Raw genomic sequence first — 19,370 nt, forward strand, 5'->3', positions numbered from 1 at the left:
ACGCTTGAAGATAAATACGAAATTTTGAAGATAATTACGAAGATTGGAAAAAATGGAATATCTCCATTTTTATCCTATGACGGCTTAAGGGCAGAAGGGGAAAAGCGTAAACCGACCTTGGAGCCAGTATATAAGGAGTCCTAGGCGAGAGGCATGAGAGGGGACTTTTGACAACAAACTTAGCACTTAGAGCGATTTTAGGCAATTTTCCGTTTTTGTTATTCGAGCTGCGATTCAATTAGGTTTTTGCCGTCTTAGGGTTTTAGAACTAGGAATCTCGCCGACAGCTCTCGTAGCCCAGGCACTTACCTTGTTGTAAATGCTCAATTCGGAATAAGAACTATCTTGCTCTCTTTTTTTGATTTCTTATTTTATTACTGTTCTCGTTTTGTGTTCTGATTGCTTGGCGTGTGGTTTTAGCAGATATCCGGGACCTCTGGGAAATTAGGGTTTTCCTAGTTTCCTTATTTAAACGGAAATCGACATTGCGAATTTCGGTTCCTACATATGTCATCTACATTCAACACTAAGAAAACAATTCCGCTCCCACTAGTCTTCTTGTAAACGCAAGGTTCTTCTTCATTTCTAATGAAATCAAACTCTTTGATAACCTCATTAAAACGAAGATTCCAGCTCCGAGGTGCTTGCTTCAAACCATAAATGTGTGACACCCGTCACCTCCTATATGGAGGACAGCGTGTCACCCCCGACGCGTCATCATACAACAATGTGATACCCGTCTCCCTGACACTAAGGACGACGGGCCACCAACAATATCCTGTAATATAAAAGCCCATAAACCCGACAACTCTCACCCATGCCCAAATAAAATCCGAAAGAAAAGTCCAATAGCACCAAGTCCGTCCAAATATCACATACTTGTTTGTCTCACCTGAAAAGGGGAAGAGTGAGGGGTGAGCGACAGGGGAATCGCTCAGTGAGGTATGGGATGCTACCCCGAAGTCCATGGACCCGGACATAGCACTCCGAATAAATATAATTTAATTCTAATGCATGTCAAACACAGTACCTAAAGTACTCAAGCAACAAACAATGGTCCTAGCGAGGTGCACACTCGCCGCCCACTAACAGGCCAAAACACTACCAAAAAGGTGCTCGGTTCATACACACACCGAAAAAGTGCTCGGTAACACACGCCCGTAGACGATTTATCGACACTTCCAGTCTACAGCTCAACCGGTCGACTAAAGTTGGCTGTGACCTCCATACAATCCGGCATACAGCAGTCCGACTCTGTATCCGTCTCCAAACAAAAACAATCCTAGCTAAGAATTTACATTAAGTGAAACAATCAATGTTGAATCCTCTAACCCCCTAGTTCCGGTTTATGCAAAGAACCTAAAACTAAACAAGCAATGATAGACTCGATTTCACACAGACGGAACACATTAGAAATAAATTATACTTATTCGAGGTCCTAAGCCGAATAAGAGGAGTTCGGGAATAGACCCTCAACTTAGCAATAGAAAAGTGTTGTCTATGAACTCCAGCTGCTCAAATAGACTCCATATCTGAAATCAGATCGAAATTCTGAGTCAGAACGCCTTTCGAACGGTCGAAAACGGAACTGGTCAAGGTTTTCGAAAAAGTCAACCCGCTGGTCAAAGTCAACCCGGTCAAAGTCAACCCGGAAATCGATTTGACTAAACCGACCGGTTTACCCTAACCGAACCAAAATCAATTTAAACCGGCTAACCAACCGGTTAACCGAGTCAACCGAGTTGACTCACTGAGTTGACTCGGCCGAGTTGACCGAGTCGCCGGTGAGTCACCGGTGTCGGTCACCGGCGGCGACGCGGCGGCTTACCGGAAAGTCAACGGCGGCGACGGCGGCGAGGCGGCGACGCGGCGGCAGCTTCCCGGCGGCGAACGGACGGTGGTCGGTCACGGCGGCTCCGGCGAACGTTGGTCGGAGACGGCGGCGCGTGGCCGGAACTCGCGGTGGCTCCGGCGGACGGCGGTGGCGCGTGTGTTTCACGCGCGCGCCGAGGCGAATCTTCGGGAGGCGCGTGCGGCTTCGTCCGGGCTCCGTTTGAGGCGTGGTTGGTGTCTACGGCTTCGTCTCGACGAGAGGAACACGATGATGGCCTTGGATGTACGAGATGATCAATGGTTAGGAAGTTATGGGTGATTTACTAAACGGAAACGAAAATGAGCTTAAGAAATGCGGTTTTCGGCGGTTACCTAGGGCGTTTATCGGTGGTGGCAAGCTGAACGTGATCACGGCACACGGTTGCTCCGGCGACGAGCTCAGGTGAGCTTTCTCTCTCTTTCTCTCTCTCTTTCTCTCTCTCTCTCTCTCTCCCTCCCTCTCTCTCTCTCTTTCTCTTTAAAGAAGTTGGGGATGGTGGAGATGGTGGGAGTGGTGGGGATGGTGGAGATGGTGGAGATAGTGGGGATAGTGGAGGTGGGTCATTACAATTCTCCCCCACTAACAAGGAATTCGACCCCGAATTCAAGTCATAAGCTGACATGCCCAATGTCATCATAGCAAAACCTCGAATACTAATCTTCGCTCGACCTTTCAGGTCTCCTCCTGGGTCTTATCTCCCTCCCAATGAACTCGGACAAACACAGTCGATATTCCCCGAACTGTCTTCTCATGATGATCCAAAATCTCCAATAGATGATAAGGTTCATAAAATCTTTATGAACTCACTTGATGTCTACTGCAAAATAGTTATAGCGCCTTCTTAACTTTTGCAATGCTGTCATATGAACCAAGTACTAGAAGGCTGATATACTGCTGATAAAGTAACTGCAAGCAATTAATCCAATCCACTCCAGCGAAGGATACAATTCCATGTGTCTCGGTTTAAGCTCTTTTATCTTCTGAGTCTTAGGTCCCTCCTGAAATGTCCTTATTTTCAGGTATATTAGGTGCTCATATGTAGCTCTAAATCCTTACAGTGCTTAGCTGCATAAATTCTCTGACGTCATGGGATTCCGAAAGCCCATCATTGAGCATTTCCATTTGCTCAGCCGTCTTTTGAACCATTAATACTTTTAACTCATGTCGCTCCCCCACTTTGGTCCAACAAAGTGGTATACTATAAGGTCTACCATAAATAACCCTTGTATATTAATTTTTTTTTTTTTTTTTTTTTTTTTTTTTTTTTACTCGAAAGATAATTGTCGATGTAGGCAAACTCTGGTAAAGGTAGATGCTTTCCGAAATTCCATCCCACGCAATCTCTGAACATATCATTTAAGTTCTCAATAGTCCTCTCTAACTGACAATATGTCAACGGGTGATAAGATGTACTCATATGATCTTTGTACCAAGTGCCTTCCGAAAGGCTTTCTGAAATGTAGATGTGAACTTCGATTCCCAATCCGATACAATGTTGACATCCATGAAACTTCCTGAACTCAATAATGTAGGTCTGCTCCAATTGATTAGCCCTGATTATCTTCTTAATTACTTAGGAAATGGGCTGACTTGGTAAGTCTATCCATGACTACCCATGTGGCATCCTTTCCACATATGGTGATTTAAAATCCAATAACAATGTCCATAATCACCATGCCTCATTTCTACTCCAGCAAAAGCAAGCTCAAAAATAACATGATAGATGACTGATCCTCTGTTATTGCCATATAACATGTCTGGCACCGCGACGTAATGTAGTTACAAACATCTTCATACTACACCAATTATAGTTAACTCTTCATATCTTTGTACCCTTTGGTCTTCCCGATGGGTAGAGAAACACGAGTGATATGTTTGTTGTAAGATTCCTTTTCTTAACAACTTATCGTCCAACACACAAACTCGGTTTCAGTACAAGTATATCCTGCTCAAAGCTGTATGATATCCAATACTCCCAATCTCGATCTGTTCAACCAATCCATAATGCTAACTTGTGCTTGTGTATCCTCCATAGCAAAACTGCCTGCTACAAACTCAATCCAACTGCACTGTCCAAGTACAAGTTTTTAATAAATGAAGATAAATTTCACATTCTAATAATCCCAGAGAATCTGAACTTCCTTCCCGTACAATTACGATCTCCAAAACTATAACGCAAATACCACTACAGCCTCTCTGGCATGATGCATATGAATGACTTAATCCTCATACCTTAATTTAAATCCAATCCAGTATCTGACACATCACAGTAAGCCTCAGCCTCAGTAGAACCCAAAACTGGTGTCTTCATTAGTTGTGCTTCAATTCAGTGAAACTCCTCGAACAAAATCTATCCAGCCACACTTTACGTCTTTACATGTAGACCGCGTCTTTAACATTACTATACCGGTGAAACCCTTGATGAACTTCCAGTAGTATACTATTAACCCAAAAAGAACGGCAGATCTTTGTAGCGCTCTTAGGTTTCGACCTTCCCGAAACGGTATTAATCTTCTTTGGATCCATCAAAATTCTGCTTCCAAAACCATGTCAGCCAAAAAATACAACATTCCTCTGCCAGAAGCTACACTTCCTCAACTTAGCGAACAACTGATGATCTCCAGGCTTATCCAACGCAATCCGCGAAATGCTCACAAATCTCCTTTCTTCTCCAAAATAAATCAGGATGTCATCGAGGAATACAATCGCACACCTATCCAAATGTTCATGAAAACGTCATTCATATCTTCATGAATGCAACAGTGCCTTTGTCGACCCAAATGGTATCACTGCGTCCCATAATATCCATAATGTATACAAAAATTCACATTCAGTAGATACTCTTCAAATATAGTAATCTGATGGTGTTCTGATGCCATGTCAACCTTCAAGAACTATAAACTTCCTGTAAATAATCCAATAATTCATCAACGCGCGGAAGCGATACTTATCTTTAATGGTCACTTTGTTCAGACCTTTGTAGTCGATACAAAATTGAAACTCCCACCTTTCTTCTTTACAACAACAATGATGATGTTCCCCACGGTAAAGTATCCGGTCTGATAAAACCCTTGTCTGATGAATCTTCAACATGCTCTTTCAGCTTTGTCATCTCTGTTGGTGCTAATCGGTATAAAACTTGTGAAACTGGTGTTGTTTGCTCCAAACAAATCGCAAGAGTTTCTCATGTGTCATGTGGTGACCGTTCCAAAGGTCACAAATATATCCTCATACTCTGCAATAACCGGAAGATCCTGCAGCTCATGTTGTCCATCAGCCTTAACCATCGAGATGGTAGTCAAAAATCTCTATGTCCTTGTATCCCATAAAGTCAAAAATCTCTATGTCCTTGTATCCCATAACTCCTCAGTATGTAGCATGCATGCACAAACAACTTCCATCTGCTCCCGCAATCGGAACTCTTGCCCTCAGGCAATCCAACACTACTTGATGCCGTGACAATCAATCCGTCCCAAGGATAACATCGTAAAAACGTAGCTCCATCTCTGATGAATATCCGAACAAATCGGCCCTCCAAGCATAACTGGTACACTGCGATGGATATAAATAGCTCCCAATGTCCTATGTCAGTTGTCTAAACTGACACATCTCTGAAACGATCAACACTGCCAAAATTGGTAAACATACCAAAGTGTAACTCCAACACCTACACAACGCAAGCTGCTGCACCCCAATTCAAAAGCGATCTCCACGAGTTCACAAAACAATTATATCTCCAAAATAGTCAATATACTCGTACACACAACAACACATGCCAACCAATGGCTCATACCACACACCACATAATCTCCAGTAACAAAACTCGTGGAACGATTGCTTGAAGTGGGCTGGTGGCAGAAACGTCACATATCCACTCCTGGATAGCCTCGAAATCATGACCGAAGAAACTGATAACTCCCGAGAAAACTGACGAACTTGGACTTCACGCAACTGCTGAACATCTGTCGAGAACCTTGATAGTCGAAGGACGAATGACGATGATTTTACTCATCGTCATAGAAAGAGACATTTGAGTTAGTAATTACTGGACAGAATGGTGCTAAAAGAATTTCGAAATGTATAAATAAATATATTGTTTTTTTTTTTTAAAGTTGAAAACCGATGAAAACCAAATCCCCTGACCGCCATCCCGGACGGAACCGGGATGGAACCCGCTCTGATACCAAATTGTGACACCCGTCACCTCCTATATGGAGGACAGCGTGTCACCCCCGACGCGTCATCATACAACAATGTGATACCCGTCTCCCTGACACTAAGGACGACGGGCCACCAACAATATCCTGTAATATAAAAGCCCATAAACCCGACAACTCTCACCCATGCCCAAATAAAATCCGAAAGAAAAGTCCAATAGCACCAAGTCCGTCCAAATATCACATACTTGTTTGTCTCACCTGAAAAGGGGAAGAGTGAGGGGTGAGCGACAGGGGAATCGCTCAGTGAGGTATGGGATGCTACCCCGAAGTCCATGGACCCGGACATAGCACTCCGAATAAATATAATTTAATTCTAATGCATGTCAAACACAGTACCTAAAGTACTCAAGCAACAAACAATGGTCCTAGCGAGGTGCACACTCGCCGCCCACTAACAGGCCAAAACACTACCAAAAAGGTGCTCGGTTCATACACACACCGAAAAAGTGCTCGGTAACACACGCCCGTAGACGATTTATCGACACTTCCAGTCTACAGCTCAACCGGTCGACTAAAGTTGGCTGTGACCTCCATACAATCCGGCATACAGCAGTCCGACTCTGTATCCGTCTCCAAACAAAAACAATCCTAGCTAAGAATTTACATTAAGTGAAACAATCAATGTTGAATCCTCTAACCCCCTAGTTCCGGTTTATGCAAAGAACCTAAAACTAAACAAGCAATGATAGACTCGATTTCACACAGACGGAACACATTAGAAATAAATTATACTTATTCGAGGTCCTAAGCCGAATAAGAGGAGTTCGGGAATAGACCCTCAACTTAGCAATAGAAAAGTGTTGTCTATGAACTCCAGCTGCTCAAATAGACTCCATATCTGAAATCAGATCGAAATTCTGAGTCAGAACGCCTTTCGAACGGTCGAAAACGGAACTGGTCAAGGTTTTCGAAAAAGTCAACCCGCTGGTCAAAGTCAACCCGGTCAAAGTCAACCCGGAAATCGATTTGACTAAACCGACCGGTTTACCCTAACCGAACCAAAATCAATTTAAACCGGCTAACCAACCGGTTAACCGAGTCAACCGAGTTGACTCACTGAGTTGACTCGGCCGAGTTGACCGAGTCGCCGGTGAGTCACCGGTGTCGGTCACCGGCGGCGACGCGGCGGCTTACCGGAAAGTCAACGGCGGCGACGGCGGCGAGGCGGCGACGCGGCGGCAGCTTCCCGGCGGCGAACGGACGGTGGTCGGTCACGGCGGCTCCGGCGAACGTTGGTCGGAGACGGCGGCGCGTGGCCGGAACTCGCGGTGGCTCCGGCGGACGGCGGTGGCGCGTGTGTTTCACGCGCGCGCCGAGGCGAATCTTCGGGAGGCGCGTGCGGCTTCGTCCGGGCTCCGTTTGAGGCGTGGTTGGTGTCTACGGCTTCGTCTCGACGAGAGGAACACGATGATGGCCTTGGATGTACGAGATGATCAATGGTTAGGAAGTTATGGGTGATTTACTAAACGGAAACGAAAATGAGCTTAAGAAATGCGGTTTTCGGCGGTTACCTAGGGCGTTTATCGGTGGTGGCAAGCTGAACGTGATCACGGCACACGGTTGCTCCGGCGACGAGCTCAGGTGAGCTTTCTCTCTCTTTCTCTCTCTCTTTCTCTCTCTCTCTCTCTCTCCCTCTCTCTCTCTCTTTCTCTTTAAAGAAGTTGGGGATGGTGGAGATGGTGGGAGTGGTGGGGATGGTGGAGATGGTGGAGATAGTGGGGATAGTGGAGGTGGGTCATTACAAAATGGAACGTTGAAGCTTGCATACTTTCCCATCACTTCTAGGGACTGTGAAACCTTCAGGTTGTGTCAAGTACACATCCTCTTCGAGATTTTCATTAAGGAAAGCTTGTTTCACATCCATTTGCCAAATCTCATAGTCATAATGAGCAGCAATTGCTAGGAGAATCCGAATGGACTTAAGCATTGGAACTGGTGAATAGGTTTCATCATAGTCAATACCATGAATTTGTTTGTAACCTCTAGCCACCAATCAAGCTTTGTTTACTGACATGGAGTCCATTTCGGATTCTGCGGCTTCTCGCCATTTATCGGAGTCTGGGCCCATCTTAGCTTCCTCAAAGGACGTAGGTTCATCACTCTCTATTATCAATAGATCATGATGATCTGTCACCCAAACCCCATATCTAACAGGTTCGTGACGTGTCCTTTCGGACCTACGTACCTCAGGTTCCACAGGTGTAGATTCTACGACTCTTCGTAATCTAATTGATCATCTTTCTGAGAGGATGAAATATTTTCATGTGCTTCTCAAACTTCTTCGAGTTGTACTTTACTCCCAATGTTCTTCTTAGAAAGAAACTCTCTCTCAAGAAAAACGCCACTACGAGCAACACTTTGTTCTCAGTGGAGTTGTAAAAGTAATAACTTTTGGTTTCTTTGGGATAACCAACGAAGAAGCATTTATCAGATTTTGGTCCAAGCTTATCTGTAAACATACGTTTGACATAAGCATCAGAACCCCAAATTTTCAGAAAAGACAAATTTGGAACCTTTCCGGTCCACATCTCATATGAAGTCTTTTCAACTGATTTTGATGGACATCTATTCAGCGTAAACGTATACGTTTCTAGAGCGTATCTCCAAAAGGATGGTGGAAGATCAGCATGACTCATCATAGATCGAACCATATCTAATAAAGTTCTATTTCTCCTTTCGGACACACCATTCCATTGTGGTGTTTCTGGAGGAGTGAGTTGTGAAACAATTCCACATTCTCTCAGATGATCATTAAACGCTTGACTCAAATATTCTCCTCCTCGATCAGATCAAAGAGCTTTTATTTTCTTGTCAAACTGATTTTGTACTTCATTTTGAAATTCTTTGAACTTTTCAAAAGAATCAGACTTATGTTTCATTAGATAAACATAACCATATCTACTGAAGTCATCAGTAAATTTAATGAATTACTGATAGTTTTCTCTAGCATGTATACTCATTGGTTCACATACATCAGTATGTATAAGTTCCAACAAGTCTTTGGCTCTTTCACCGTTTCCAGTAAAAGGAGCCTTAGCCATTTTACCAAATAAACAAGATTCACATTTTTCATATGATTCATAATCAAATGAGCTCAAAAGTCCATCACTATGAAGCTTTTGAATGTGGCCCAAACGATAATGCCAAAAAAAAGTTTGATTCGTGTCGTTAGACTTGAATCTTTTGGTACTGGTATTATAGACATGCACGCTTTGGTCTAGAATATAAAGTCCATTCTCTAATGGACCGCTACCATAAAAGATATTATTACGATCAAAGGAACAACACTTGTTTTTATTGAAAACTGAAATCCTTCCAAATCCAAACAAGGAATGGAAATAATATTCCTATTTATAGCAGGTATATAGTAGCAGTTCTTAAGTTTTAAAACCAAGCCTGAAGGTAAAGACAAGTGAAATGTTCCCACGGCTAATGCAGCAACTCTTGTTCCATTTCCCACTCGTAGGTCCACTTGACCTTTCTCCAAAATTCTACTGTTGCTTAGGCCATTCATATCCGTAAAAATTTGAGCACCACAGCCGGTATCCAATACCTATGAAGTAGAACCAGAAGTAGTAATGTTTACTTCTATAACATAAATACCTCTAAACGATGTTTCAAAAGTCTTTTTCTTTTTCAGATCTTCCAAGTAGGGTTTAAACTCTTGTTTGAGAACAAATCTCGGGTTTCGATACCATTGGAGGAAATTTGATCCATTTAATTTGTCCTTCTTAAGGGCATATTGGAATGAAAATGAGTTGTGAGGAGTTAACATTTCTGGAATAGAAGAATAGCGAATATTAATATGATGTTCAGGAATTAGAGAAATCTCAACAATTAAGAAAACTCATATTATATTCAAACAATTTTCTCAAATGAATATAATAATCCAAGATTCATATTTCACTAAAATTCGAGTGAGCTTTGGATCATCGACCGATACTCGCTCACCACCGTCGGCCGAAGACACCCATCTCCCGTCGACCGACATCCTCCATCCAACATCGATCGATACTTCAATCCGGACATCGATCGATACTGAGTCGCGAGACATGGTTGCGACTTTGATTCTTGTACGTGATGAGAGAGGAGACCTGTATGAACAGCAAGGTCATCTGCGTAATGCAACAGGTCAGAGGATAGACGCTCAGGGGACAGCAATCCCTGAGCCCGATACTGATGCTACAGGATCTCTTTACCTGTAGATGAGGCCGCTCGACCCAGAACATTGGCTGACTATAACCGTCCAGATCAGTTCTACACCAACAGATCAGCCATTTGACCTCCAACTATTTAGAGGGATTTCGTGTTGAAGTCGCAGTACTACACACTCGTGGGACATACACCCGACTATGGGTTATCTCACAAGCATCCTATGGACCATCTGGAGAGGTTCAAGGATCTCATATCTGATATTAAATTCGAGGGAGTCTCTGAAGACTACCTCCTATGCAAGCTCTTCAAGTACTCACTTGCTGGAGATGCTTCGCATTGGCTTAAGCAGCTATCACCAAGATCCCAAACATCCTGGAGCGATATCAAGAATGCATTCTTATGCAACTTCTTTGATGAAGCACGTGCTGAAGACTTGAGGAGATAGTTTACTCCATTCACTCAGGAGCCTGCATAATCATTCAGAAGCTCCTGGATCAGATTCAAGTATTACAAGAGAGACTGTCCACACCATCGATTCAATGAGGTACAACTGCTCAGTACTTTCTACAGAGCCATCGCGGTGCAATACCATATGGCTCTTGATGCTTCCAGGAATGGGAACTTCAACACCAGGAATCCAGAGGAGGCAGTGAAAGTCATTGAAAACCAAACATCTAGCAGCAACACAAGGAAAAATAATTTTGAGAGGAAGAGATCTGCCACTATCCTTGGGAATGATCAGATGGATGAGGGGAAGGCAAAGCTGGACAGTGTTCACAAACTTATCGGGATGCAGGTTTGCTTGGTTGAAGATGCAGAGGCTGTAGAAACAGAGGGTAGAGCAGAGGAAGTAGATGTGAACTTCATCAGTGGAACTGGATTCCAAGGTTCTGGAAACCAAGGTGGAAACAGAAACTCCTATGGAAATACTTGCAATTTCAACCAGAACTCGCAGCACCCGAAACCCTACAGCAACAACATGGGTTATGGAAGCTCCTACTACCAGAAGCCACCACAACCAACTCAAGAGAACAAGATTGAGGAGATGCTTGATAGAGTTCTCAAGGGACATCAGCGCATGACAGTGGACTTCAATGGGAAGATTGATTCTGTCTACACCAACCTGAACACAAAGTTTGAGACTTTGAGCACTCATGTGAAGAAGCAGGAGATGCAGGTTGTTCAGATAGGAGAAGTTGTTAAGAGGCAGAGAGCCTTGACAAGAGGGGTAGAAGATGACGTGATGAAGCACCACATGAATTCCATCATTGGGGATGATTTCTGGCAAGTGGTGAAAGAAGAGAAGTTGCAAGAAGGAGATTTCGAACTAAAGAGTCTGATGAGTTTTGGCAGATTGCATTGGTGTCGAATGACGCCAAGTCACGAAAATCGGTCAACAGAAATCACCCAAAATCGATCGATATCCTCTCCTGGACATCGATCGACAACACCTACAGAGTCAACCGCACCTTGCAATGCCGTAAGGATCATGACTCACGAGGAGTTCGCCGCAAAATACCAACATCCGACCAGCCCTGTCTACATAAAAATGGATCGACATTCTTACCCCATCATATATCGACATCAGGAGACCCCCATCGATCAACAACAGCCAGCGCCCATTGATCGACGAGCACCTATTACGTATCAAGTGCAGAAGCCGAAGATAGATTTTGCACGTCTTAATGAACTCATGCCTAAACCAAAACCTTCAGAAAACCCACCAGAGGCCGTCAGGACACCTTCAGATGATGGAGTAGATCATATGGAAGTTGATAGGGTTCCTACGAGAATAACCCTAAGGAAAAGAAAGGAAAAAGTGGAGAAACATCTAAAGAGGGGGGCAAATGAAAAGGAAAAGGAAAGTTTCTGAAAAAGAGTTTTCAGGATTCCTCTAGATAAGCCATTCGATGAGGCTTATTTTACCCACAGATTGTGGATATTCTTCAGAGAAACCAGTGAGACAGAAGAAGATATTAGGAGAATGTTCTGTGAAGCTAGAGAACATATGAGGATGAGGGTTACATTAAAGGAGAAGAGTGATCCTGGGCAATTTGCAATACCATGCACGGTGAAGGGTATTGAATTCCCACATACCTTGTGCGACACTGGAGCATCAGTCAGCATTCTACCTAGGATTATGGCAGACCATCTGGGTCTGCAGGTGGAGCCTTCCAAAGAATTGTTCACTTTTGTGGATTGTTTTCAAAGAAACTTAGGAGGAATTGTGACAGACCTAGAGGTGTAAATTGGTAAAGCCCTAGTTCCAATAGATTTCCATGTCTTGGACATCAAGCTGAATTGGAACTCTTATCTATTACTTGGGATAACCTTCTTGTCAACAGTGGGAGAAGTGTGCAACTTCCAAACCTACCGGTTGTGCGTAACGCTCATAGATCCTCATTTCCACTACAACCCTATTCCAGTCAAGAAGCCACAGACGACCTCCAGAAGAATCAATGATCCAGGAATCATTGCAGCATGCCACTATGGAGCTGAGTACGAGAGAGAATACTCGGCGTCGATCGAAACTCACACTGCAAAATCGATCGACAGTGCCCAGCAAAAATCGACCGACGGCACAGCAGAAGAATTGGTCGACAGTAGTCCAGAAGATTGGGAAAACGATTACTACAATCCCACTATGGCAGCACACATCATGCATACGTAGGAGTATGATGAAGATTATGAGGAAGAACGAGCTATAGAGAAAAGAGCGACTCTTGATGAGGAAGATAGACTTCTCCATCTCTCCTCTTGGAAAAAGAAGTCGCCATCGATCGATAGGAATGGATCAACATCGATCGACACTCAACCTCATCAACCAAGCCACCTTCAAGCATCGACAGACATCGCCTACTACCCATCGATCGACACTAACGTCGACGCTTCCTGAGACGGAGATCACTCAATTGGAAGTTGGCCAGGTGATCACCATCACGAGAGCTACGCAGTAGAGACAGCATACCGTGATCAAGGAGCTGATGAACTTCATGAGGGTTTCACTTATGAGGAACTTCTCAACATGCAAAGATGCGATGAAACAGATCAGAAACGAGCATAAGCTGCTTGGAAAAGAAGACATTTCAGCCATCCGATCGACAGAGCTATTCCTCCATCGATGGACATCAATCCTTCAACATCGATCGACATCAACCATACAACATCGATCAACAGCCGTCCAATACCAAAAACCACTATAAGCGAAAAGATAAATCTGATACCAGTATCTAACTCCAGACGAATTTGGTATTTTCAAGGACCCAGATGGCTACGTAAAAGCAATAGATGGATGTACACTACACGTATCTCGAGAGGATATTGTAGACATCCTTCAGACAGCTAATGGGGCAGACAACCTCTTCATGCAACAACACATCATTCCAGAACACCCGCAGAAGGTTACAAAGGAGTTCTATGACACAGCTGGTGGCATAGATAAACGCTTCAAACAGAGGTCTCGACACCCTACTCGACCATCGATCGACCTTGACATCCCAACATCGATCGATAGACGTCATGAATTTGGTATAAGAGCCTTTGATCTTTTCGGTACTAGGAAATTCTACTAGGTAGAGGAAGATGAGTATGGAATCTGCAGAGATGATCATGGATACGCCAGAGACGTAGATGGACACACCATTCGCGTTCACAACAAAGATATCAGAAGACTTCTGGAAAGAGCTTCAAGAGATGACCCCAACTACATCTATCTTCCAGAACATGCTAGCTCATTCACACAAACCAAGCTAGTACCAGAGATCTACACCAAGGACGAGATCAATGAGATGTTCTATGGAATCTGTGGAGAAAAAGAGAAGAACAAAGAAGACTTCCAGATGAAGCTTGATGGACTCAACTATCCATTGAATGATAGTATCAGTTGGCTAACTACTTGCATGGAAGAGATGAGGCAAGACATAGCCACAATTCAGCGTGCGATCGACGTTTCTCACCATGTATCGATCGACAAACACTTACCAGCATCGATCGACAGACGTCGACAAGCATCGATCGACAGACGTCGACAGGCATCGATCGATATACGTTGACAAGCATCGATTGACAGTCGCTTACATGCATCGTTCGATATCTCATCTGCAATAAGCCTTCTCCACCCTCCGGAAGTATAACATGAAGCTCAACCCAGCTAAATGCTCATTCGAGGTCAGTTCTGGCAAGTTCCTTGGGTACATTGTAACCCACCGGGGCATCGAGGCCAATCCAGAGTAAATCAGGGCCATTCATTCAATCCCTTCCTCGAAGAACGTCAATGAGGTCCAAAAGCTAACAGGAAGAATGGCGGCCTTGAGAATATTCAACTCTAGACTCTCCGAAAAATCTCATACCTTCTTCGGAACCCTCAAAAATCCAAAGGACTTCCAGTGGACGGAAGACTGTGAATCCGCTCTCCATGAGCTAAAGGCGTATCTCACCACTCCTCCTCTCCTATCCAAGCCACTACTCGGTGAGGTCCTGCTGCTATATCTAGAAGTCTCCGAACTTGCCGTAAGCGCCGTCCTAATACGCGAGGAGGGAAGCAAGCAGCAACCAATCTATTACGTGAGTAAGGCTCTCCTGGATGTGGAAACCCGCTATAGCCATCTAGAGAAGCTGGCGTTAGCCCTGATAGTCCCCGCTCGCAATTTCCGACCCTATTTTCAGGCTCACCCAATCATGGTTGGCACCTCCTTCCCTATAAAGTTGTTCTCCACAAACCCGGAGTCTCCCGACGCCTAGCTAAATGGGCTGTGGAACTAGGGGAGTACGACGTAATCTATCGACCTGCCACAGCTATAAAGTCGCAGGTCCTAGCAGACTTCGTCGCCGAATTCTCCCATGCCTTGCTCCCCACCTTGGAGCAAGAAGTACGCCTCTGAAGCGAAACCTAGGAAGAGGGAGAATGGATCCTGCACGTTGATGGATCCAGCAACGTCAGAGGAGCTAGAGTGGGAATAGTGCTTACTTCGCCCACAGGGAACATGGCCTCAAGGGCCGCGAGATGCAACTTCAAAGCAACCAACAACAAAAGCGAGTATGAGGCTCCAATCGCAGGACTAACTCTCACCCATCAAATGGGACCATAAAACATACATGACTTCGGCGACTCCCAGCCGATAGTCAACCAGGTACATGGAGAGTACCAAGCAAAAGATGACAGCATGATCCAGTATCTGGCTGTCGCCTAGCTATTGATCAAGAAGTTCAAGAGTTGCTAGCTAACTCAAATCCCCCGGGAATAAAACTCGCAAGCCGATGCCCTGGCTAATCTGGGGTCCGTGATAGACCATGGATTTGACCCACTTTCAACCATGGTTTATAGGTGTTTTTACTACTAATTATTATATTATAGAGTCTATTTATTATATTTATAAGATTAGGAGTGATTTGGAGATAAGTGATGATTTTGGAGCGTTTTGGGAATATTTGGAGCAAGCACCCGAGATGACCATCGAGCTCGACCATCGGTCGATATTGAGGAACAAATATCGATTGATTTTCACATTGATCAGCAGCGAAGTGCGCAGAAAGCCCGTTTGGTCACAGCCGACTTGAAGCCCTAGTCTTCACCAATTTACCCCTGACGAAACCTAATTATATAAGCTTTACCACCATGTTAGAGGCAAAGTGTGATTTCTTGTGTTTCTAGTTTTACAATTATCAATAAAATGTTTTTAGAATTTTGATAGATTGGAGAGAAGATCCAAAGTTATATTTGTGATTGGAACTCCATTGATATCTATTTACTATTCTAATAAAGTTTTCTTACCTAATTGATGTTATGAGCTTGGCCAAGTCTGAGTAGTTCCATTGTTAGATTTTAGGGTTTAAATAGGATATGAGGGATTAGCCCCTAATATAGATTGCTGAGTTGTGATAATAATCATTAGGATTGTCATTAATGCCTGATTCTAGATTAGCTACCTAGAACTTGCCCTAGGATTGTTAGATAAAAGCGAAAGCTTCATTCTTATCCTGAAACCATTCTAATTGAGCTAAGTTTCTTGCTAAGAGTAAGGCGAGAGCTGATCTAGTGAGCTTAGTGAGCTTAGTGAGCATCATTCAACCTGCGCATAAAGCTTAACCAGAAGCACATCGATCGATATACATATTGGATCATCGATCGACTGAGTGAAAGGTGTATCGATCGATATCCCTATAAGATAATCGATCGACACTTGCTACTGATCGAACACATTTGTTTGGCTCATTATGTCTAGTTAATAGACAAGTCCAGAAACGCGAGAGCTGATTGACTTATTGCTTTGTAGTTGAGCTTTACATTGTCATGCATGCAACTCATTAGGCATCTATAGGATTATAATTCCAAGTTTCCTGAATAAAAACCCTAAGTCTAGCTATTTCCTTTTAGCACCAAAACCTCAACCAATCAATCGAGCAATTACTTGCTCAACAAAACTGCAAATTTATATTTTAATCATTAAACCATCCAACTTAACAATTCCCATTAGATTTATTAGATTCCCTAGCTCCTTGTGGATTTGATCCCTAAGTACTGCAATTGAACCTCTTATTTGAGAGAGTAAATTCACTCTTTACGGTAATTTGAGTGACATCAAATTTGGCGCTGTTGCCGGAGAGCTTTGATCGGCTATTATTTTTAATTTTGTTAAGTTTCTGACATAAATTTTTTTATTGGATTTTCAGGTACATTCCCAGCAGTACCAGAAGCAACATGCAAAGAAGCGTTCTCACCAGATCCTGCAAGTTTGAAGGGTTCAATCCACAAAGAAGCACGCTCCTCATCGATCGACAACAACGCTTGTTCGTCGCCCGATTCTCGTCAATCACCGTCGACCAAGGCACTAGTCCCATCGACTGATACTTGCTCACCACCGTCGACTGATGACACTCATCTCCCATCGACCGGCATCTTCAGCCCGGACATCGATCAATACTTCAGCCCGGACATCGATCGATACTGAGCCGCGAGACATGGTTGCTGTTAGGGGATTTTTGTGTAGGCTCTTTGTGAGTACTACGGAACGTTGGACAAGTTGGTAAACCGGGTAAGATTATAGGTATTTTGTGAGGATTTAGGAAGGATAGTAAAGAGATAGGCTTGAAGAGACTTTTATTAGATAGAGTAAGCAATAACAAGAGAGGTTACAAAGTATTGAATAAGAACCCTAGTTCTTGCCGTCTTGTTCTAGTCTCTAAGCCTTGGGGAAGTCGATCCTTCGCTTTAGGGTTTTAGTAGTCCTCATATAGTCGTCTAGGAGTCGGTTTCCTTAGGTTAAACTCTTCCATATTCGGAAATATGGAAGATTCTCCTTATCGGAAGTTTTCCATTTTTTGGAAGGGAGCTCGTTCCAGGGACCGAACTCAAGGTTCCTTCTAGCAGGGACCTGAAGCGTTCCCTTATCGGGGACCCGAGGGTCTGGTTCCTGCCTGGAGGCTGGAGGAAATGATACCGTAGTATTTTTCCCCAACAGTTTGCCTCTTATTTCTCGATTTCTTCATCGAAGTCGGGGGATAACCTGTGCACTCCAGTCAACAGGGGTTGCTCATTCTCAGCAGGCTTCCCTTAGGCAGGACCCCGTTCCATTGATCCTGCTATCCTGGGTTCCACTCAAGCCGGAACTCATTCTGAACCCAGTTGAGGGTCGGTTCCTTCGTGTTTGACCGGAGTCTAGTAGTAGCTTATTTTTTCTTCTGGAGATAATGAGGCGAGAATTCTGATACTAAGCTGCGTACAGTCTGGAGAGAACGGAGAGATGATGCTGGTAACGGGCTGTTCAAGGTCCTGTTAATTTTTCAGGTCCCTAAGTCCAAGGGATAAGTTCCCTTATCATGCTTTGAGACTCGTTTTCCCGCGCAGTCTCATCTTTCCGACACGTGTAAGTCAATCTTAGGGTTTTTGATTTTGTTCCCCTGTTTTCGCTGCCCGGACTTTTGGGTTTCCTTTTCTTTCTCACCGAAATCTCGCGCGATCTCTATTGCTCAGGCCTAAATCCTTCATTTTCTCGGGTAACACTCTTTTTCTCCACATCCTTTACTCCGAACCTTCTAGGATGATAGACGGATTTGATATCGTCCTCGGCTCTTCTTCAATATGTACTAGGGTTCATTCAAGTCGTAGGGTTGGAACGAGGTCTGCGAGTCCATGGATTCGTCAAGCTCTTCTCTGGATCTTACCGCCGAAATAGAGGAACTCAGGAATGCTACTGCTGGAGAAGCTCTGCCACCTATGGGAGGAGACAGACTTTTGCCGGTGGGTCCTCTATCGGTATTAGGAGTAGAGGAGGTTGCAAACTGGAGAAGGAAGTTTCATCGTTCTGACGATGTTACCATTCGGATCCCTGGTCCCATTGATAAGGTTTCAGATTTAGAGCCGGGTGAGATCCCTATATATGACGGTTTCTTCGAGTCAGGTTTCAGAGACCAGATTACTTCTTTGGTGGCCGAGATTTCAAAGGCAGTGAGGATCTCCCCTGGACAGCTGAATCCTCCTTCTTGGAGGAACTTGATACCTATACAGAATCTTGGTGATCTTGAGGGTTTTGCCGTCGGAATCGCTAAGGTTCTATATTGCTATTCTAGTTCTCCTTTGAATGGTGGGGTGTTTAGGTATCATTTACGTCCTCATGGAAAAGTGCTTCCTGTGTGGGAGCTTTCGACGGCTGAGAGAAAACGTTGCCCCGTCTTCGAGGGGCGTTGGACTTCGAAATTCTCTTTTATGCCTTTTCCTGGATTCTCTCCCATTTGGTGTGCAGCTGGTGGGTCGTAGAAATTGTCATGACTTTCTTTAATCGTCTGATGCTGATGAATTCTTCTGATGAAGAAGTATCTCGCTTGGATTATCCTTCAGGAAGGGATACGATCGAGCAGTTGTTGGAGCTACCCCTTGAACGCCTTGAAGTCTTATTTCTTGTAAGCGACGAAGAACTAGATCGGTGTAGCATTAGAGGTAAGCTTTTTGTCTTCTCTCTTCCTGTTTTTCTTTCATGAATTTAAGTCAGGTTGGTTCTGTCTTCCAGGCGTGATATCGGGCTCTAGAGGTAACGAGGCCTTGGCGGAGTATAAGAAAGCTCTTGAGGCGATGTCTGCAAGGAAGGCTGCAGTCAAGCGAATTGCTCCTATTGAAGATGAAGAGGTCC

At 44.0% G+C, this 19,370-nt stretch overlaps 1 long non-coding RNA gene across 3 annotated transcripts; it reads right to left on the reverse strand.

Moving 5' to 3' along the window:
- Window positions 1–663: 663 nt before the first annotated feature.
- Window positions 664–7,842, reverse strand: LOC125589048. Of its 3 annotated transcripts, XR_007325240.1 has the most exons (5): window positions 7,605–7,842; window positions 7,228–7,508; window positions 2,206–6,931; window positions 1,829–2,109; window positions 664–1,532 (listed from the first exon to the last, which is right to left on the reverse strand). It is a non-coding gene; the product is annotated as an uncharacterized LOC125589048 (long non-coding RNA). The 3 variants fall into 3 exon arrangements; XR_007325239.1 differs by lacking the exons at window positions 7,228–7,508; window positions 7,605–7,842 and having other exon boundaries at window positions 2,206–7,144; XR_007325241.1 differs by lacking the exons at window positions 1,829–2,109; window positions 7,228–7,508; window positions 7,605–7,842 and having other exon boundaries at window positions 2,206–7,144.
- Between the last annotated feature and the right edge of the window lie 11,528 nt (window positions 7,843–19,370).

Source organism: Brassica napus, chromosome C6, assembly GCF_020379485.1.
Source record: "Brassica napus cultivar Da-Ae chromosome C6, Da-Ae, whole genome shotgun sequence".
Taxonomy (NCBI): Eukaryota; Viridiplantae; Streptophyta; class Magnoliopsida; order Brassicales; family Brassicaceae; genus Brassica; species Brassica napus.